The sequence below is a fragment of the Artibeus jamaicensis genome, unplaced genomic scaffold, assembly GCF_021234435.1.
Source record: "Artibeus jamaicensis isolate MK-2021 breed Jamaican fruit bat unplaced genomic scaffold, CSHL_Jam_final contig_760, whole genome shotgun sequence".
NCBI classification, from domain to species: Eukaryota; Metazoa; Chordata; class Mammalia; order Chiroptera; family Phyllostomidae; genus Artibeus; species Artibeus jamaicensis.
In genome coordinates, this window is record NW_026521955.1 from 5,484,593 (window position 1) to 5,491,691 (window position 7,099).

The 7,099-nt window shown below is 34.2% G+C and overlaps 1 pseudogene; it reads right to left on the reverse strand.

The window, feature by feature from the left end:
- Positions 1-5,712: 5,712 nt before the first annotated feature.
- Positions 5,713-6,896, reverse strand: LOC119046203 (microphthalmia-associated transcription factor-like; annotated as a pseudogene).
- Positions 6,897-7,099: the final 203 nt, after the last annotated feature.

Below are 7,099 nucleotides of genomic sequence, written 5' to 3' on the forward strand. Positions count from 1 at the left end.
CCATAGGCTGGTGTCCATGTCAGGTATCCATTATGATTGCCTGCATCATCATAAGTGTTTGTTGCAGGAAATTCTTGACCAGGATGTCTGAAGACTAATAATAACTTTACTTTTTGTTTCAGGAAAAGCTTACAAACCAATTTATTTTTCTAAAGAAACTTCTATCTAGTTCCACTTATGCTATCACAAAAGATAGGAGCGCCTTCCTTTTTTCTGCTGCATAGTATTCCATCATGTAAATGTATCATAGTTCTTAGATCCATCCTTTTACTGATGGGGAGCTGGAGAACATTATGCTAAGTGAAATAAAGTAGGTCATGAAAGACAAATACCATATGATCCCACCTATAAGGGGAACCTAATTAATAAAACAAACAAGCAAGCAAAAAATAACCAGAGACATTGAAATTAAAAACAAACTGATAGCAACTAGAGGGGAGGTGAGAGGGGATAATGGGAGGAAGGGATAAGGGTTTTCAGAAACATGCCTATAGGACACATGGAAAACACCACAGGCGGTAAGATCAAGGGTGGGAAGTGGGGATGGCTAGGGTGGAGGGGAGTGGTGGTGGGGGGAAAATGGAGACAACAGTATTTGAACAAAATTTTTTTAAAAAGTTAAAAAAAAGAAACTTGTATCTTTCTACAGAAACTAGAAGATAGCAGCTCTATTTTTGTTATGATTACACTTCAAAGAGATGATTCCTAGGTCCTTGAGAAATATAGTAAGGGGTTGTAAAACTTCAAAGGGGGATTTTTAAAAGATTTAGACCTCAAACAATAAAGAAAGGATCTACCATTAAAATTTTTCTAAAGGATCACAGTAAGAATAAACAGGTAGCAAGGGCCCAAATAAGCAAGAAACCTAGGTGAAGTTTAATTAAACAGAGGATCTTTAAAGCCATCTTTCTTGATCAGGACTTAAGTACATTTTTTAACTACTGCTTTTGACAGCATGCTTTCCTGATTTGGGCCTGCCAATAATTTGTAGAATTCTTCTGAGGGGAGGTGGGTATAACTTCTGGCACGTCCTACATGCCTTGTCTGAGGACAGGACGGTCTCTTGCAGCCAGAAAAAACCCAAGGGCAAAGCTTCACAGGCATTGCCAGTTAGAAGTTCACCAAGAAGAGTATGGGTGGGGCACCAAGAGAATCTTCCCAGAAGTGTCATTTTCTGGAGTACTAGTCAGAACTTTAAAAGTAGTAACCCCTTTTTAAAAGTCTAAGTAGTTATTAGAGAATTTAAGCTCAAAGTATGCTCAAGTAACCACTTCTGTCTTATCCTGCAAGTCATCAGGAAAACAGTTCCATGGCAGTAACAAATAATAATTTTATGATTCATTAAAATGCACTTTAATGTATAATGACATTTTGTCAATAAATAACTGTTGATTTTTATTATTTTCTCTCAAGATTGCTTATTGAATGGGAAGAGTTTTTCTTTCTTTTTTTTTCTCTTTTTTTGTAAATGAGGCTATATCTTTACCTTAATTCAGGGTTCACATAATGAGTGCATTTATATACTAAGTCCTAGGTAGAATTTCTGTATCTGGAGATGTAATAGAATCTCCAGTGCAGTTAAATTCTCTCAATAGAAGTTTTCTCACTATGGTGTTCTTATACTGAAACAATAACAACAAACTACAGAGCAGTAAGTCTGTAGTCCTTGATGTCCTGGTCACAAAGACACTGAAAAAAGAATAAATCTCACTCATATTTGTTTAGATAAAATAATCATCAGTCTTCACCTCAGGGGCATTTTAGCACACTTTTCAAACCTCCAGTTTCCTACTGAGTATTAGCTAATAGCTTTGATTTGATAGGTGTTTGGATGGGAAGCTATTGCATTAAATGATGCCCTGAAGCTACCCCTTGGCAAAGTTAAAATTCAGTATTTCTGGTTGGTAAATTATGCTAGCTTTATTTAATTAGAGATTTGAAAGTGCTTTTTTTTTAGGCTGACATCTATTGAGCTTTGCTCTAATATTATTAATTTCAGGGTTGGAATTGAAATTTTTTTCTTATGAAGGATATCAAATTCTAGTGATCAGAGGAGTAGAAAAACAGATTCATAAGATAAGGTTTAATTAAAAAAATAGAAGTTCCAAGAGTATATCATTCTAACTGTAGCACACAGATATTTGCTGGTTTTATATAATATATTACCCTTATCTATCACAAAAGATAGCCAAAGATTTATTTTATTTTGTTAAAAAAAAACTTGTTTAGATGGGAGTAGGCTTGAGGGCCTGAATGAAAAAGGTGAAGAGGTGCCCTGGCCGGCATAGCTCAGTGGATTGAGCTCGCACAGGCCTGAGAACCACAGGATCGTGGTTTGATTCCCAGTCAGGGCATGTGCCTGGGTTGCAGGCCAGTTCCTGACAGGGGACTCATGAGAGGCAACCACACACTGATGTTTCTCTCCTTCTCTCCTTCCTTTCCTCTCTAAAGATAAATAAATAAAATCTTTAAAAAAAATAAAAAAAAGGTGAAGGGGTTAAGAAGTACAAGTTGTCAATTACAAGATAGTCACAGGATGTGAAGTACAACATGGATGTAAAGTACAGCCTAAGAAATATAGTCAAAAAACTGTGATAACTATAAATAGTGCCAGGTGGATGCTAGATCTATTGGGGTGATCACTTTATAAGTTATGTAAATGCCTAACCATTGGGCTGTGTACCTGAAACTAATAAAATAGTGAATGTCAGCTATAATTAAAATAAAAAATAAAATAAAATAATAAAAGAACTTGGTAAGCTGAAGTAATATTGCAAAGCTTTTGAATACTAAAGGCACATTCACATTTTCATCAGACAATGAACAGAATAAACTGGAAAATTCAGAATGTTTATGGTGTTCTTGAGAAATATAAAGTGAGTTTTGCAGTAATACAACTGAGTACAAGACATTTTAAATGCATTACATTTCTTTTTACTTAAATACAAATGGATTTGAAAATAAACATTGTTGAGCTCTTTTAGAAGAAAAACAAAAAGAAAAGAGCAAACTATATCTGGTCATGTAGCTATCTACTAAAAATCCAAAACTTAAAAGCAAAAGAAAAGGAACAGTGGACTTGAGGTCAGTGAGAATTGTATACACCTTATGTAACATTTTTCAATTCCATGTGTTTATTGCAGTATTTTCTTCTATTAGTCAAAGTAGAAAAATTATATTTATTACCTAAAAATTAATCAGTGCTTTGTTATAATAAACATTTTGTAATCAAAATTTTGTAGTGTGTGTTTTAGTATTACCATAATATATCGATTTATATTTGGTGGAATAGCTCATTAAGAATAACAATTCACTATATTGCTACAAATATTTTGTATGTTAACAATACAGTGTGTCTGAAAAGAAATAAATGAAGAGGCAAAATGTTTACTTCTCACTCCACTTAGCTTCTTCCAGGTCCTAGGCATATTTAATTTGCATCTTATACATCTATGTAAATGGTTATGCCATTTTTTGACACAGGCAAACACTTAAGCTCTTTGTGCAGTAGTTTCCTCACCTATAGACTAGATATAAGACTACTTACCTCATATTTAAGAAACACTTATAATAGCACCTGACCTAAAGTTAATTTTATATAGATGCTTGTCAAATGAAATACATAAAGAAATAAAGTACCTATGAAGATAATCAAATTCGCAGAAATTGTGTCTGAGTATAGAAAGACAATAGTAGCAATTAAAACATTCTGTGCCATGCAGAAAAATGTGCTTGACTTTTGTTTTTTCAGAAAAAAAATTTTCAGAAATTTTTGTGTGTCTTTAAAATTTTGCCTATATTTTCAAATAATGACTTAAAAGTAGGTGAATATTTTCAGATAATCATACTTTGTTGGTGTTCCATTAGTGCAGTGAATGAAAAACATATGGCACAATATAAGGGATGTGAAATACTCTTCAAGGAAAGCACATATACTATGTGTAGCAGCGTTCGCCAGTCACCACACAATGCCATTTACTTTACTCACAAGGTCAGTATGGGATGTTGGATGTTGGTATAGAAGATAAAAAAATAGGCTTTAATGTGATAGGAAATAAAAATTGTCATTATCACCATATATTTCCTTGATTGATAGCATTGCTGACCTTTCATTTTATGGAATACTTTAAGGCCTATTTCTCACCAGATCATATAATCCATGACTTTGGACAATAAAATACAGAAAATCTGAAGTAGGTAGTCAGATTTATTTGATTTGTTAGGTCTACTTTTTAAGATAATGAGTTTTTCATAAGTTATAATGCCATTTTAGTATAACATTGAAGCCAAATAAATAGTTACAAAAAAGCAAAATGTAGAAAATAGACCTCTCTAAAGACATAAGTAGACAATGTGACTTTGTTCCGTAAATCCAGGAAATTGCTTTGTATTTACAAACGTGTAACACTGCATCCTTTCTATTGTAGGTTATTGTTTCTTTTATTTTCTAAAATACACCGTTTTCTCAAATATTTAAGTGAATAATAAAGTTTCAAAACCTACGTATGTCCAAAGTAAAAACTATCTCATAATTCATGTAGGTATTTTAGCAATGCAAGTTGGCTAGAAATTTCTTTTTCAGAGTTGTAAAAATATTGAAAATTTGCCATTTAAGATGTATACTCCACACATTAATGTAAACATATTGAAAATAATAATGATAATAAAGAATCTGTACAAATCAAGTGAAAGGTAGATTTAAAAATAAAAATAGTAAAGTCAATTAGAAATTGCCCAGTTTGGTTTTCTCATTAAAAACAAAATTAAAGGAAAAAAGAAGTAAAACTTTCAGTGCCTCTTGATATTTTACTTTGTGAAGACATTTTCATTTGAAAATAAAGTATATCTTATGAAAATGGAATCACACTCATTGATAATGAATATTATACAGCCATGTGAACAGCTATACCTCAAGTTTCAGAGCCTTCATCTGTCTCCTTTCAATTTCAGTTGAACCCGAGTAAGATATTAGATATGATTTCTCACCAGCCAATCCTCATGAGAATGGTTGCATTGTTCTTCTTTTATGGAATACAGTATTTCTTTAAGTAGTTCGCAGTATAAAGACTAACTGATGCTAGAAGAATATTATCTTTAAGGCAGTACCAATGAGCATACTTACAAAATGGAAAACAGCATGTATTTCTTCTTTTTTTCTTCTCTCTGTCTCGCTTTGTTTTTACATCATTTTGATTGCTTTACATTCTTCCAATTAAACTTTACGATTAATTTCCAAGAGAGTCATGGCATAAAAATCTCAAACCATATTCCTTCTGAATAATAATGGACAGAAATTTCTGTGGTGCAAAATCCACTTGCTCGGAAAGCCAACATCTGGGTTGAACTGAGTTAACAGATATTGTACATTTCTTGTATAATGCTTTGGAGTCATTTGTAGTTGTACAATACAAGTCTTTTTCACAAAATTCTAAAAATAAAATATGGCTAAAATAATATATTTATTTTACAATATATTATTTTTAAAATAATATTTTATTTTAAATTTTTATAAAATAAAAATAAAAAAATTTATTTTAAAAATAATATATTCTAAAATAATAGCTATTTTATTTTTAAATAGAAAGCTATTGATAAAGCATGAAAAAAGTTTTATATTAAAGAAATATTATCAAGTAAACCCCTTCAGGGCAATTATTAAATCTACAAATCAAGAAAGAAACATTTGTAAGAACACAGCTCAGGGAAGCTCTGCTAACAATCATGATCAGGCTCTTCCATGCTGCCCCTTTGGCTGCTTGTTTTGGAAGCTCTGGGGGACATTGATGAAATAAGTAGATCAGTTACACCAACAGCACAAACACTATCATCCACTAGGATGTCTTCCAGTTTAGAGCTCATCACCATGTGGACATGAGGCTTAGCGGCTCTCAGTCCTGGTTCTGAGGTTGTTGTTGAAGGTGACTGTGCAGCCTGTGAGATCAAGGGTTGTTGTACAAGTTAGATGCTGAGGAAGATCTTGACTGCCATTTTCAAGAGAGGGTTCTTGCTTGATGATCTCATTCACCAAATCTGGAGAGCAGAATCTCGTGAATGAAATAAGGCAAAGTCCATGTACTCCAGCCTGCATTTCAAATTCCTATATTTTGAACAACACACACATGCCTGTTTGCATGCTCCAGTTTCTCCTGGCAGTTTTCAAGGTTTTTTGCACTTGGTTGTTCACGTTGCAACTTTCTGATCTGTCTACAGATGCTTTTAAAATGATTCCCTTATTCCCTTGTTCCAGTGCATGTCTGAATCACTGGACTTGGTAATCAAAGTATCTGGTTCTTAATAATTCCATTCACTTTTAATCTTCTTCACTTAATCTAGTTGTGACTTTTTCCCTTCTCTTTAGCCAGTGTTCTGGCTTCAAACTTTGTCAGCTTGCTTTTTATGTTGGGAAGGTTGGCTAGACGGGAGTTGCTGATGGTAAGTCTTGGGGGTGGCAGTCCTTGGTGCCATAAACATCAATCATGTTTCTGGAGACAGGTAACATATTTTCCATTTGCAAGGCTTCAAGCTCAGAATTTTTTCATTATAACTTGATTCTAGTCTAATGATGTTATTGATAACATCCATCTGCATACATGATACTTGAGAGTGCATATTCATTGTTGGACATTTCACTCTCCCCCTGTTTTGTTCTTAGAACTTATAAAATCCTTCTTTTTCACAGTTGGAGTAAAGTATGAACATGACCACGGGGCTGCTAGGTGAGCTGCTCACTGGCACTGGTGGCACCACATGATCTCCAGGTTTGTTTGGATATGGCAAGCTCAGGATTTACTTGGCAGCATGTTTATTTGCCAAAGTAGTAGAAAGGTACTGCTTTACCTGCTGCGTTTGCCTTGCTAGATGTGGTACTTGGTGGGATATTTGAAGTGGGTCTGCATCTTAAGGACTAACATGGACCCCTGAGTGGCAGAGGGATGGGTGGTGGGCAAACTAATGCCTGTGGTTGGTGTCTGACTCACAGGCACTCTCTGTTGCACATACTGGGCTGCTTGCAGCTTATGGTTCCCTTGTTACTGCCCCCACATCTGCTAACCGGTGAGGTGCATGGTGTCATCCTAGAGGAACTAATTGGAGTCCCCAG